This window comes from Melospiza melodia, chromosome 1, assembly GCF_035770615.1.
Source record: "Melospiza melodia melodia isolate bMelMel2 chromosome 1, bMelMel2.pri, whole genome shotgun sequence".
Classification (NCBI taxonomy): domain Eukaryota; kingdom Metazoa; phylum Chordata; class Aves; order Passeriformes; family Passerellidae; genus Melospiza; species Melospiza melodia.
In genome coordinates, this window is record NC_086194.1 from 85,199,619 (window position 1) to 85,212,990 (window position 13,372).

Consider the following 13,372-nt stretch of genomic DNA (forward strand, 5'->3'; position numbering starts at 1 on the left):
GAAAATAGAGATATTTCTACGTGCCACCATCTTCCTAAGGGTGCAGCCTGTGTCTGTGAGGCACAAGAAGCCCTGTCCATAAGCACTGATTTCCTTTGCTCCACATTGTGTACCCATGATGTACCTCAGCACTGTTAGCAGCACGTCAGGAACAGCACCATGTGTATATATAACCATGGTCATGGGCTGGGAAAAGCAAAGTCTCTGACGGTCAAGGACTCCAATGAGCAATGCCTATCTCCTAGTCAGATGCCACATGCTGAGCAGGAGGGCCCTACATTCGTTGCTTGGAGGTATGGACTGTATTAGTTAGGCTTACAAGAGAACAAGATTCTTCTCAGAAACAATAGAATATTTTTGCTTGTGATCACCATTAGCTCTATTTATTTACACCAGAAAGAAAGAAAGCTTGGCAGCACACTGCCAGGGACACCCAGCAACAGCAAATTCACAAAATCATGACGTTTTCAAGCTAAACAGGAAGGAGAGATGGGAACTGGAGATGACATGACACACCTGCGCGGAGACAAGCTGGCCATTCCACAAGCTTGGAAAGGTAAATCTCCTGCACTTACCACAGTATGTATTTTCAAGCTAAACTGTTAGCAGCAAATGCCCCAGCCTATCCAAGGCATTGTTTAGCCCACATACCAGAAGAAATGTTGGAACATAGTCTGGTGCCTTCCACAGGAAGGAGCTACCAAGTCTAACCCTGCAGATTGGGTACCAAAAGGACTTTTCTCCATCTCAGAGGGCTGAAATGGGACTAGAGTCTGCTTGATCAGGTGGTGCTGCTTCAAAGGCTATGTCCATGGGCACAGGTAAATCACTTAGCCTTTGCAATAGTTTTAGGCAGCTCAGTCTAAAACAAGTGTTAGCTATTTAACACTGAAAAGTGTTTTCTACACACTAGTCTAAAAGAGACAGATGCGTGTTCTCATCTGTTGCGTGCACCCTGATGTAAAAAAGAAGTCTAACTTTGTTCCTAGAAAAGAAAATCTGGCACAGCAATCTAAACCTGCCTGGTGTTTGCTAGAAGAATATGAGGACAACTGTTTTTCTTTTAAATAAAAAGTCTCGCATTACCCTCCCTTCCTGTTCTAAAACTTCTTCCAAGAATTTCTCTCCTTCATTTCTAGGCCAAGTTTTATGATATCCAAGTAGTTATCACAACAGCACTATAAAAGCACAACTTTTCAAGGTTTATTCAGGGCAAACAGACCTCAACCAGACTGCCAGTTTTGGCAGAAGTTTGGCATGACCAAGGACTCAGTACAGTAAGATACAGAATTCAGCATCAGTTAAACTGTACAGCAACCTCTGCCAATCATCTGTCCTCAGTGAAACATGCACCAGGCTCTCCTTTGAAAAAGATTCAGGGATTTCAGCACTGAAAAGGGCCAAATGCACACAAATCTATCCACAAAGAAATCACTTGTGAAATTCCCCTCAACTGAAGCAAGGAAATACCAAGCCTTCAGTAGCACTCCTCAGTCACTCTCTTTAGCCTGGAAACAATGCACTAGCACTTTAAGTGGGGATTTCAAGCTTGGTGAAACAAGTTACTGATGCCCACACAGGATACACACCTTGGTCTTCAAGCTGGCTCTGAAAATATAGTCCAAAAGCAAGTGAGGGAAACCTCAGCACAAGTGGTTTCAAGCTATGATCTCATTAGCTCAACATACAGGCTTGAAAGTGCACACAAAATTTGAAGTCAAGTGGTTTTGGATCTGTGTGCCTGTACTACACGTCAAAACACAAAGATGCCCATATTGTCCCGATGCAAAATTTCACACCAAAACCATTAATATACACAGATGTGTTTAAACAGAGGAAACAAAAATATTCTCCACCAAACATATCTGTGACGGCAACATAGAGGAGCTATCATATTTTAGCACAGACTGGCAACCTCACTAGCTTGAGGTGCACAGTACAGAGATGCTATCAAAGACAAAATGACATAGCTTAAAACTTATGTACAATTATTTTACTTGAGGGGAAGGAAAAGGTTATGACAGAGAGAAAAGACTTGGGAGGTACAGGGTGGGAAAAGGACACAACACACGAGAGAGGGACAAGACTGGGTTGTTTTTAGCTTAACACTTGCCAAGTGAAAAAGCAAACATGAGTCATAGCAAAGGTAACTCAAAGTGTGATGTGACTGCGATGGAGAACTGAGCAGACCACACTGCATGAGTCAGCAGCACAGATAAAAAGGGTGATAAGAAGCAGCAGATGGGACATGTCTTTACTAAAACAACCCTGCAGGACACAGGCCTTCTTTGCTCTAATGAAACAGTCGTGCCAAGCTGCCACACGCTGGCTCGTACGCTTGCGATCCTGTGAATCAAAGAATGCCACGCATGGTTAGAAAAGCAGCAGGCAAACAGCTGCCGACGGATCCACACGCAAAAAACAGCCCAGAAAGCAAAGCAACAGCACCGCCCCAACACTCCCACACCCCGACGAGCGCCTGGGACACCACCCTCCAAACCACTCAGGCACTGGGGTGGGGAGGAAGAGAGCAGGGGAAGGAAGCTGTCGCTGGGATCATGGCATTCAACCTGGCCGTCAGCCAGCTTTTCCCTTCCTGCTAGTCAGACTTGGCTTTCCTGGTGAGTGCCGAGGGCAGGCGGCTGCAGGATCCCCCCGGCCCCTCTGTGGCTCCCCTGCAAGCACCTGCAGAGCCCGGAGGCAGCTGCAGCTGGACACTCCTACGTGTCTAAAGAAGCCCAAAGGGCAGCTGGGGCTACTTGCAGAGCTACACTCCAGTGGACCTGCAGCTCAGGTGGCCTTGCTAAACTCAGGTTTAAAGCTCCATCTTTTTTTTTCAGGGCTGTGTGGCCTGTTTTGCTGCAAGAGCAGAACATTCAGCCCCATGTTCTTGGGCAGCAGAAGCCATACAGTCATATGCAAGGCCACGTTACCTGCAAAATGCAAATGCTGCCCTGGCGACATAAACAACCTGCAGTGCTGGTTCCTCTCTGTCAGGATCCCTCCACTTCTGAACCTGGTCAGGAAAGATGAAGGTCCTCTGTCACAAGCTCAAATGAAGACAGAGACGTAAGGCAAAGCTCAATTCCCCTTTCATCTCACTTCTTGGATGAGGTAAAATTATACCCTGCCTGTAAGGGGTAAGATGGAAAGTAAAATGCTCTATTTTTAGACACAAGATCCTGCTTCATCAGGTTCATCTAATTTCTAAGAAACAAACTTTGACAAAGGTCTGCAGCTGAAGGGGATGAAAAATGACTTGTTTAATTTTCTTTTAGTGCAGCTCATAGCACGACTAGCATAAATCTAAGGAAATCTGCTTTAGCCACATAGACACACCAGCTGTTTTATTTGGGATAGTCCCTATATTTTAGCAATATATATAGAAAGAGAGATAGAGTTTGTTTTCCCCAATCTGTCCTGCCAAAATAAGCCTGTTTACGCCCAAGCATTTCAATGGAGCTAGAAGGTGTGTCTATTCCCCCTGCTCTAAACATCCTTATTTATAGATTTCAAAATTTGACAGGTATGCTGAGGAAGAGCAGTTGCTGAGCCTAACACACTCTGCACAGCAACAGATCTGTTGTAACAGATTACAGGCAGAGAGAGAGACAGGAAAGTGTTGTACTTTCCTTCTTTACACAAGTCCTTGCTTTCAAATGCAGCTTTTTTGGAGATAACGACAGCAAGGGCTTGTCTAAAAAAAGCTGGACTGAGAGCCAAGGCTCATTGCAGCCCCACAGACAGCAGAGCCTGGCTCTGCACTTTGGTCATGCACTTTTCTAACCCAAGTGTATATATTCCAAGAAGTAGGTAGAGGAACTGCTCCCCTACAGTCATCAGGAACATTAGTGAAGGGGGAGGCTGGTCAGCCTGCTTGAAAAACAGTAAAGTTAGTTTTCATTTCCTGTCAGTTTAAATCTTATCTTAGAGGCTTCATTAGCTGATATTTTCTGGCCAGCATGCAGTGGAACTCCTTTTGTTACTCACTCACAGAAGGTCCCCATCAGCTGCCTGCAGTTAAGTGTCAGTGCTCCTGGAATCCACCCTGCCCTGTCCACCATTCGCAGGCTGTAGCAGCCAGTGAATCAGTCTGCAACCACAAATTGCCATGTGGCCTTCCCCTTGTAAGTCTACAAACAAACATACTCCTGATTATAGCATCCACTAGCAAGCTGTTAAAAAAAAAAAAAAAAAAAACCAAAAACAAAAAACTAAAAGAAACCCTAAAACCAAAACAACAACTAAACAAACACAAAGAACCCCAAAAGATAAATGCACAGGATTCATGGAAGCTGATACACAATTTTTCCCCCAGACTAATCTTTCCATTACCCTTGAATGGTTTTGGCCATGCAAGAAACACCCTCATGCTCTTTTTACTACTGGGTTTCACACTTACTGATTTTCCTTGAACTCATGATGCAAGTGCCTCTATTTCTTCTGCAGATGATTCCTGAAATTGCTGCGCAATTTGCATGTGGACATACAGTGTCAACTGACCTGAACACAATTAGTGACAAACTGTGATCAGAGCTCAGATGCAGACTCAGTGAGGACTCCCTTGACCTCAGCCTGGAGACAGTGCTGCACTTACATAAATCCCACCACAGGGCTCTCAGGCCACCAGCGTAGAAACTGCTTAACAGTGACAAAGGGATGACAAACCATGACTGATAGTTCTGCAAAAAGGTTCCTCATCTCCCAGCTGTACACAGCCCCTGCCAGTACAGACACTTCTGAGCATCACCTTTCAAAAGGACCCATCAGATGCACTCATCCCTCTAAGCTGAGCTCCAAGACACAGTTAGGCAAGGGTGGCACCCTGCATCAGAGGCAGCTGAGGATGGGCACCAAGCTAGGAGAGGAGAAGGGAGAGGTACAAGTGAGGGAGCACCAAGCTTATGATGCTAAGAGTTAACCAGCACTGTACATGGAAGGAGCAGCAACTTCTTCCCACGCCTAAACTCTGACCAGGAGCAATGCTGGGAAGACTGTGCAGCCAAAGTCTTGGCCAAGGGCGGTGGAAGAGGGGCAATCACCCAATACTCCAGTCATGCCCATCTCTGAAGATTTATCTCAGCACCACATCAATTCCTACCCCAGTTTCCAAGAACTGGCTTTTCTATATACATTAGAAAAGAAAATTCGTTTTTCCAGTATCTTTCTTTCCAGCTCATGTTTGCAAAGCTCTCCAAGAAGAAAACTGCAAGACTCCACAAGTGATCAGTGTTATCACATTTGATCCTTGAGCTTGCTGCCACCCATGGGACCAACAGCCATCACTGCCTTTTCCTGGAAGAGATTATGTAGCATATCAGAAAACAAAATTACTAGCTTTATTCCTAAAATCTCTCAACAGTCTTCAGTCTCAGTTCCTCATTTACAGCTGGATGAATCCGAAAGAGAGAGTCACTTTTGCAAGATCCAAGAATGTGACTGGGAACACAACAGCAAAGCCTCAAGCTCTGTTCCTCTCCTAAGTCTGCTACACAACCCTCTTCTCCCTCTCTGAGCACAGTGGAGACAGGTCACCACCTTCTGCATACAGGTTAATTAATGTATATAAGTGATTTCTTTCTTATGCACTTATGTATGTAAATTAAGACATATTCTAAACTAGGTTATGACAATGTATATTACATTCAAATGTGGCATCTGTTGAAACTGTTCAAATTCAGGGTTGTTGTTTGATCAACATTTAGAGAAGGTTGTTTCCTGCTGAAGTCACAAAGAAAATCAAACCTCAAGACTGCTATCAGTTAATGACTGCACTTCTTAAACCAGGCCTGCCAGACAGCTTGCAGCAGGAGAATCTTCTGCCAGACCGAAGAGGGTTTCTGTCATGTCAGTGCATTTAGCAGGCTGAGTTATATAGCTGGTTCAAACAAAAGAAACAAACTAAAAAGTTGTAGATGGAAGGAAATAGGAGTTAAAATAATTTCTTAACAGAAGCGATATGCAAGAGTTCAAGATGATTCCCAAAATTCTTATCTAAGATACTGTGACCAAAAAAAATAATAATTAACAGTTCCTTTTAAAAATTACTTAATTTTAACGCAAAACAAGCTGATTTTTTTTTTCCTCTTCTCCCCTCCTATTTTTCGGCTCCTATTTTAGGGAAGCATTTAGTTGCATGACAGAAATGTTTCAGAATCTCCTTTTTGGGCATTTTTGCTGAACGTTTATTTTAATGTGAATATAGCCTGATACAAGTCACATGAAAAAATCTAATCTAGTCAACAGTGAACAGAAAGCACACCATTGATTTAAAAAAAATAGAAAAATTAAAGGCTCACAGAAATCTATATTGGAGCAGATTACTGGTAGAACATCTGTAGAAATACAATGTAGTACAAGTTTAAAAAAAGATATATGAAATTATTTCAAGTACTGAATGCATTCTCTTCTTTAAGGACTATAACTACAAAGAGTAAATGCAAAGCAAGATTTAGAAGCTGGTGATTTCTGTAAAGTTCATCTGATTGCTGATTTTAGTCACAATTTAAATCAGCAGTTTAAATCCCCCGAAGAAACTCCATAGCAAGAGCAGTACTGATTTATTTCTTATGCGATGGGACACTCAGGATCATGAGGAACATTAGTTTTCTGATGCAAAGCAGATACACTGGGACAGAGAAACGTGCACACTGCTATTCCATATTTAAAAAGGCAAGAGACTAAAATATATGCACATATGTGCACGTGTGAATACGTGTCCTCATTTTGTTATCACACTCGATCAGGACGCAGACCTGCATAGCAGCAGACTAGGAAGAGGAAGCTCTTGCAAAGAGGTAATGAGCAGCAATTCTTGGGTGCTCAGGGCAACTTTCCCAGGTGCAGGAGCACCAGGAGTGGCTCAGCAGCAGGTTCCTTGGTGTAGGCACAGCACTGTGAGGCCAGAGCTGCAGGGCCAGGGACAGGAACACACGGTGATATCTGACTGCCCAGGGTTAGTGTGGATACTGCCAGGATTATGATAAGCCTTGCTAAATCCATGCCAGGCACATGGTGACTCTGCACCGTCCTCTGCCACTGCTCCTAGGCCCAGGATGAGGGTGACAGAACATCCTTCAGGATTGCCACACCAGAGGCTGCACTGAGCAGGACACAAGGAGCCTGGCTGTCCTCGCATGGAGGCAAACTGGCCCTCCCAACTCAGGAAACTCTCCTAAGGGTGTCCTGTAGCAACTCCATCGCCCAGCTCCTTCTCATGCATCATAGCAACACGAGACCTCCTCTTCCCTGTCATGCACAGTGACAAGAACTGTGTTTCAAAAAGAAAAGTACATTTTGGTCCTATAGCAGAAATGGAGTTGAAAGACTTCAGGGGACCTGCAGGAACTTTCAAAGTCATAGAACGGATCCTCCAGTGAAGAAAAAAGGGAGGAAAGTATCCATCGGGACACCACAAGGCATTTCTCAAGGCACTTAATGTAAAAAGACAATGGAGAGTAAATTGTGTATAGATAGCAATGAGGTAACTAAAGCTTAGTTCTTCTCAGTCCCTCCCTACTCCACATAAAAGAAGCATAAAAGTGCACAGACATCAAGATTGAAAACACATCTTGCTCCGGTTCAGCTCCTATGCCTCATAAAGTACTGCTGGTTTTACCATGGTCGTGCTACGTACAATCAATAACAGGTACTGATAGTGTTTGCACAATACTTCAATAAGCAAAGTCAACTAACATTGCTTCCTCTATTTCTGTGTAGAGTAAGATATTTACAGGAACAGCCTTTTGAAACGCTCCAGTAAAATTAGCTTGCTCAGATTTTTTTTTTAAACTAGAATAGAGAGCAGAAGGGTATCATCATCATCACTGAGTTTTGTGCATAAATCAGCTGTCTATTTACCACTGGTATGTTGCAATAATGAATTGTCACTATCTCTTGAGTTACTTGCTGGGTTATTATATTACCTAATTACCTAAGTTCACAGAATAAAATAAATAAATAAGATTTCTTCATTATTTCCTGGGAAACGACCTTCAGAAGCATGTATTCCACCTCCTTTCCCAAAGCAATACCCAAAATATTCCTGTAGGAGGTTTGTCTGTTTTATAAAAACCTCCAGTGATGATGCTTCCACAGCTTCCTCAAAGGCAAATAACTGCAGGACCAAAATATCCTTATAATTTCAAAGCTTTCTTAAATGTTTACCTAAGTCTTGTCACCTTCATATTGAGCCCATTTCTTTTAGCCCTAGCCCCAAGCAGTCAGGCTGTACAGTTTATTCCCCTCCTCCCTGCAGGAACCTTCCACATACTTGAACACTACTATCATGTCTGTTACTGGCCTTGTCCCCTGTAGACTAAACAATCCCTATTCTTTCATCTTCTTCCCCAGGTCATGTTTTCCAAATCTTTCATCATTTTTCCTGCCTTCTTCCTGGACACCACCCAGCTGGCTCTTGACTGCATTGTGCCCCAAACTAGATGTTAAGCCATTTCAAACACTGAAAGGAGTGGAGGAGTTATTTCATGCCTTTTCTTTACACACCCTAAAACAGTGCTTTCCTGAGGAACATGGATGGGGAACCCTTGTTCCTTGTATGACTGTATGACACCTACAGTCTCAGGTCTGCAACCCTCCTCAGATGCGCTGTCCTGTGCACATGGACCAGGCCTGGGAGGATCTGAGCTGGGACACTTCTCTACAGGCTTGGTCACCAGCTCCAGGGTCAGAACCAAAGCAGGCGGGGGATCAAAAGAAAAGCTGCCCACTCAGCAGAGCACTGGCAGCCAGGTGCCAGGGAGAGAAGGACATGACACAGGTTTTCTCTGCTGGTCTGGGAACCAGCTGTGATTTTTTTACCACCATATTCAACCAAACCAGGCCAAACAATTACTCCAACACAGCCCAACACCAGCTCACAGACCACCTTCTGAAGAACCACTACTGAGTCAGCCCCATCCTGTCTCATGCAACAGGATATTTCTATCTCTCTACAGCACTTCTATGTTTGTATTCTGACTATTTTTCAGGGTTTTTTTCCCAGACTATTTCTCCTGTTAGCTAGGGCAGCTCAAAACTCTAATCGTGCCTTCCAAGGAGCCTGCAGCCCCCCTTCACACTTTTTATCCTATGTAAAATTAACAACTGCTCTCTCTGCTCCATCAGTCATTTCAATAATGAAAACAGTGAGTATTTTATTACCAAAGCCAGGACAGACCCCTGGGGAATCTCACTCACTCCACTCTTACAGTTAACAGCAAACTATGAATAACTACTTTGACTAATGCCTGGTGAAATGCTGTGCACCCACATTACAGACCAGCTAACTAGACTTCCAGCCTGCCTCAAAGAAAGCTGTTAGAAAGCAGCCAGAGCCCCCCATTAAAGAGGGAGTAATTTCAGTTAGACAGAGGGGTCCAATTACACTGTCATAGGCACTGTTGGAAAGTCTTTGCTAAATACTGCCATAAAAATGTAATGCATGCTGATAGGAGAAAAATGAGGGTTGATAACCAAGCTTAGGATGACAGGAAGAACTTCAGCAGAACTGAGACAGCAGGAGCTTCACTTTGCTTCCAGCAAAAGAGAGACTTGGAAGAAGCAAACTGAAACATAATATAAAAGTTACAGGAATTTTGTGCCTTCCATCAACTGCTGCCGACTTAGCAGTTAAAGAAGATACTATCACACAGGTGTGGTTTTCTTTTGCTTATTTTAGTAAAACCAAAATGTTTTCTTAGCTCTTCCAGATGTTTTTCCAAAGTGCATTCTTCTTCCTAACAGCCTATTCCGCTCAAGGATCACAAACAAACCTGACAGATAGCAAAGACCATGGTTCCCAAAACCCTGATAAATGCTTTTAATCAACCACTGAAAACATCCCCATCTCCATGCCACCACTAAGAGAAGCAAGTGGCAGTGGTTGGTGCCTGAAACAGGGAGAAAGGGTAAGTTCCATGGAAAGTGAAAGGTGAGGCAGCTTTCCAACACTGGCTCCCTCTGCTTGCCAAAATAGCAATGCCCAGCCCACGCCTCACTCCTACTTGTGTGGAAGATGCACTTGCTTCCCAGGAGAGTTTACTCTCGCAATGCAGATGTGCTTCACTGAGGCAATCGCGCTCTGTTGCGTAACAGAAGGCAGAATTAAACAGTGTGTGCTGCTCGGTGCCTTTTTCAAATGTACACCACGAGTTACTGTGGAGTTCAGTGGTGGTGCCAAGAGTGTTAACACAATGATTTTAGCAGGGAAGAATACATCATATCCTCCCTACTCCCACAGCTTACTCGCGTCGTAATTTTGCAAAATCCTTTTAAACTTGTCGGTAAAATACAAAGTCACACATCTGTGTGACACATCTGTGTGACCTTCGTTTGCTCTTTGGTGACTGGGGGTATCGCCACCTTGGGACCCAACACACCTGCACCAGTGGCAGGCACAGGGCAGCTCTGGGAAGAACCTGGCAGGTGACTGCACCAAGGTGCTGAAAGCTGAACCCTTCACCCCGTGTCCTACAAAAGAGGGATTAAAAAAAAAAAATTATTTATCTATCACAAGCAGAATCCAGAAGCAGTAATTTCCAGTCCCCCCTGTGAACAAGGAAGAACAACACTGCAGATGCTTCCATACTTTGAATAAGACTATACAAACATTTTGATTCTTCTCTGTTTCTAGGAGTTGCACAATGCCATTCCTCTTCAGAGGAATACAGGTCTTTTCTAAAATATATTATGCATAACCTAGTTTTCCACAGTAGAAAACTCACCAAGGGAATACTGTTTGCTCATACCAGAAATGTATCCCAAAATTACAGTAATTTATAGCCTCATTTTCATTGACAAAAGAAATAATACCATTCTCTTCTGACAAATATCAGTACATTGAAAAAGTAATGAATAAACGTCTATAAACAGGTATCAAATAAAACAACTGTCAATCACTGCAACAAAACTTTAATTAAATCATATGGTAAGCAAAAAAAAGAAGTAAAAACAAGTCATATAATCTGAAATCAAAATAAAAATCTGTCTGTCATGCCAAAGCACAATTCAGAGCAGTAAAATACCATAACCTGTTAAGTAATCAGTCATCTAATTGTTAATTGTAAAGTTCCGAGTTTACAAAGCAAAGACAAACATCCAGATTCAGCAAAGTACTTTGGCATGTGCCAAAGTACATCTGTATTTTAGAAACGTATTTTATGTGACTGAGTTTAAAACTCTGACACTCTTCATATACACCTCTACTGTGATTTTTTTTTTAAGAGACAGAAAGTGATCTGCACTGTTCACATTTTAGTATTACAAATCAAACCAGCATTCAGCCTCAGCTGAATACATATTTCTGGAGACACATCAGAAAGAAACCTGAGGATTAGCCCTAACACAAAAGGATGAGGGAGTTGCATGCTGTCATCCTGCCAATTTTCCAGAACAGAAGAGTTAGCAAATGAGGCATAAAGCGATGTGAGCAAAGAAACTCATACCTGCAAAAAAAATGCAGAAGTATCAGGTGTGCAAGAAAATGATAGTAAGTAGTATCAGGCCAAATCACAGGAACTGCTGACCAGCTGAAATTCCTTCTGGCCTCAGCTGGAAGTACTTAGCACCCTTAAGGCTAGCTAAACTTATAAGCCATCCTAAACTGATGCTACAAATTAAATTTGAATATTGAGCACTACACTTTTTAACATCTCTGACCTTCTATTGGAATCAATGTAAGGCAGCAGCACTAACTGAACCTCTAGTTACATTAAAGAACATCTCTATATCTGTTACTGTAAAATTAATACAGTCTTCTCTCTTTTATTTCTTGTAGTGATAGTGGTAGCAACATCAAATATACCTATGCTATTGCTGTAGGGGAAAAGCCAAAAAGTTCCCATTTTGGTCTCTGAAAAACCTCCTATTACTACAGTGGGATGCACAAAGAAAAGGTGGGGCACTGTGGGGCAAGTGCCGAAGAAAAAGACGCACACTCAATAGGGCACATCTCTGAGCAGGAATGCAAAGACCAGCCCCAGCTGGGGCAAAGGGACAGTCACCTTGTGGCAGGGACTGAGTCAGCTGCACACTTCTATATCTGCCAAAGTGGGCTGACAGGTTTCATTTGGCAAAGACTACTTCTGGGGGAGGGGGAAAGCCAAGGTGGGGATGAGGAGTTTCACTGCCTGGGGACAGCTTCTAAGTGACTACAATTATTCTGATACATAGGATTTAAAAAAATAAAAGAAGATAAATTAATTAATTCACTGAAGAATAAAAGATTTAACTTACAGAATAAGACACCACTTTAAGAGGTTTCCCCACTTTCTCTGCTGTAAAGCACTTCAGAAAAATTCAGCTACTGCTTCTCGTGACCTTTTCACTGAAAGAGAGCAGAGTAAAAACAGGAAAGAGCTAAAATGATATGCATTAAAGATGCTTCATGTAAGGAAAGTCTTTTGAGTCAATGTTGCAAATTCACTCTGTGTCAGATTTGCCAATACACTGCTTGCCAAAGGCTATCTATTGAGAGCAGCAGCAGTCAAAGCAGGAGTGCTTCTCTCAGTTGTTGCAGCAACACCGTATGATACAGCTATGTAGCATTTGCATCTGGTGCTGGTTTTCCACACCCAAAAGTTCACTTCATGTCTTTCGATTAATTTATAACGTCCTGAGCCTCCAGGCAGATTTGCTCTGCTGATTTCCCTTTTCTTAACAATAATACAAATAAACATGGAAATAAATCTATTGTCTGAGGAACCCTTCCATTAATTCTGTTCTTTGATGGTTTGGTTGATTTACTATGGTGAGGAATCAAGAGTGAAGTGGATCGTAGCTTAATACTGAGTGTGGTTAATCTTCCCTTTGCATAATGCTGGTACACTATGGCCCAAATACCAGAGATTTATTTGATGTGTACATGCTTTCAAGCATTAGTAAACAAGTTGCAGCCCATTATGAAAGAAGAGCAGATCCAAACGGTTGTGAAGCTCTTTATGTACTAGATTGGCATTGGCAGTGCAATATACTTACATCTGCATGTGTACTAGCTTTAAAATTCTGGGCACTATTTCATGACAAAACATAATTTTTCAAACTGTAACTAAAAATATGGCTGAGATCACTTCCCATGACCTGATGCACTGTTGTTGGAATCACAACAAAAGTAAGCAAGAGGCATAGTTTTCTTTTTCTCTTTTTCCTTATAATTGATTTTATTTCTTGTAACATAACCAAAATGAGGAAGAACTTCTACTAGAGCCTCAAAAATGTACAGACACATTCATTCCCATGAAAAAACACAAAGCATCTCTCACTTCTCATTTCTTATTCTTCCATTACTTTGAAGAAGATGTTATAGAACACACAGAAGTGCTCTATGAAACATCACTGAATTTCTTACTTTATAGACCTATCAAATAAATTACAA

At 42.4% G+C, this 13,372-nt stretch overlaps 1 protein-coding gene across 11 annotated transcripts in view; it reads right to left on the reverse strand.

Moving 5' to 3' along the window:
* The window catches only part of ATXN1 (ataxin 1), a 342,349-nt gene that overhangs the window by 182,164 nt on the left and 146,813 nt on the right, over positions 1-13,372 (reverse strand). For 9 of the 11 annotated variants that reach the window (XM_063160277.1, XM_063160269.1, XM_063160242.1 and 6 more), the window contains one exon: positions 12,235-12,325. The exons of the other annotated variants lie outside the window; for them this stretch is intronic. The gene's annotated coding sequence lies outside the window, so the exon portion shown is untranslated. The remainder of the gene's footprint in view (positions 1-12,234; positions 12,326-13,372) is intronic. 11 annotated transcript variants of the gene reach the window in all.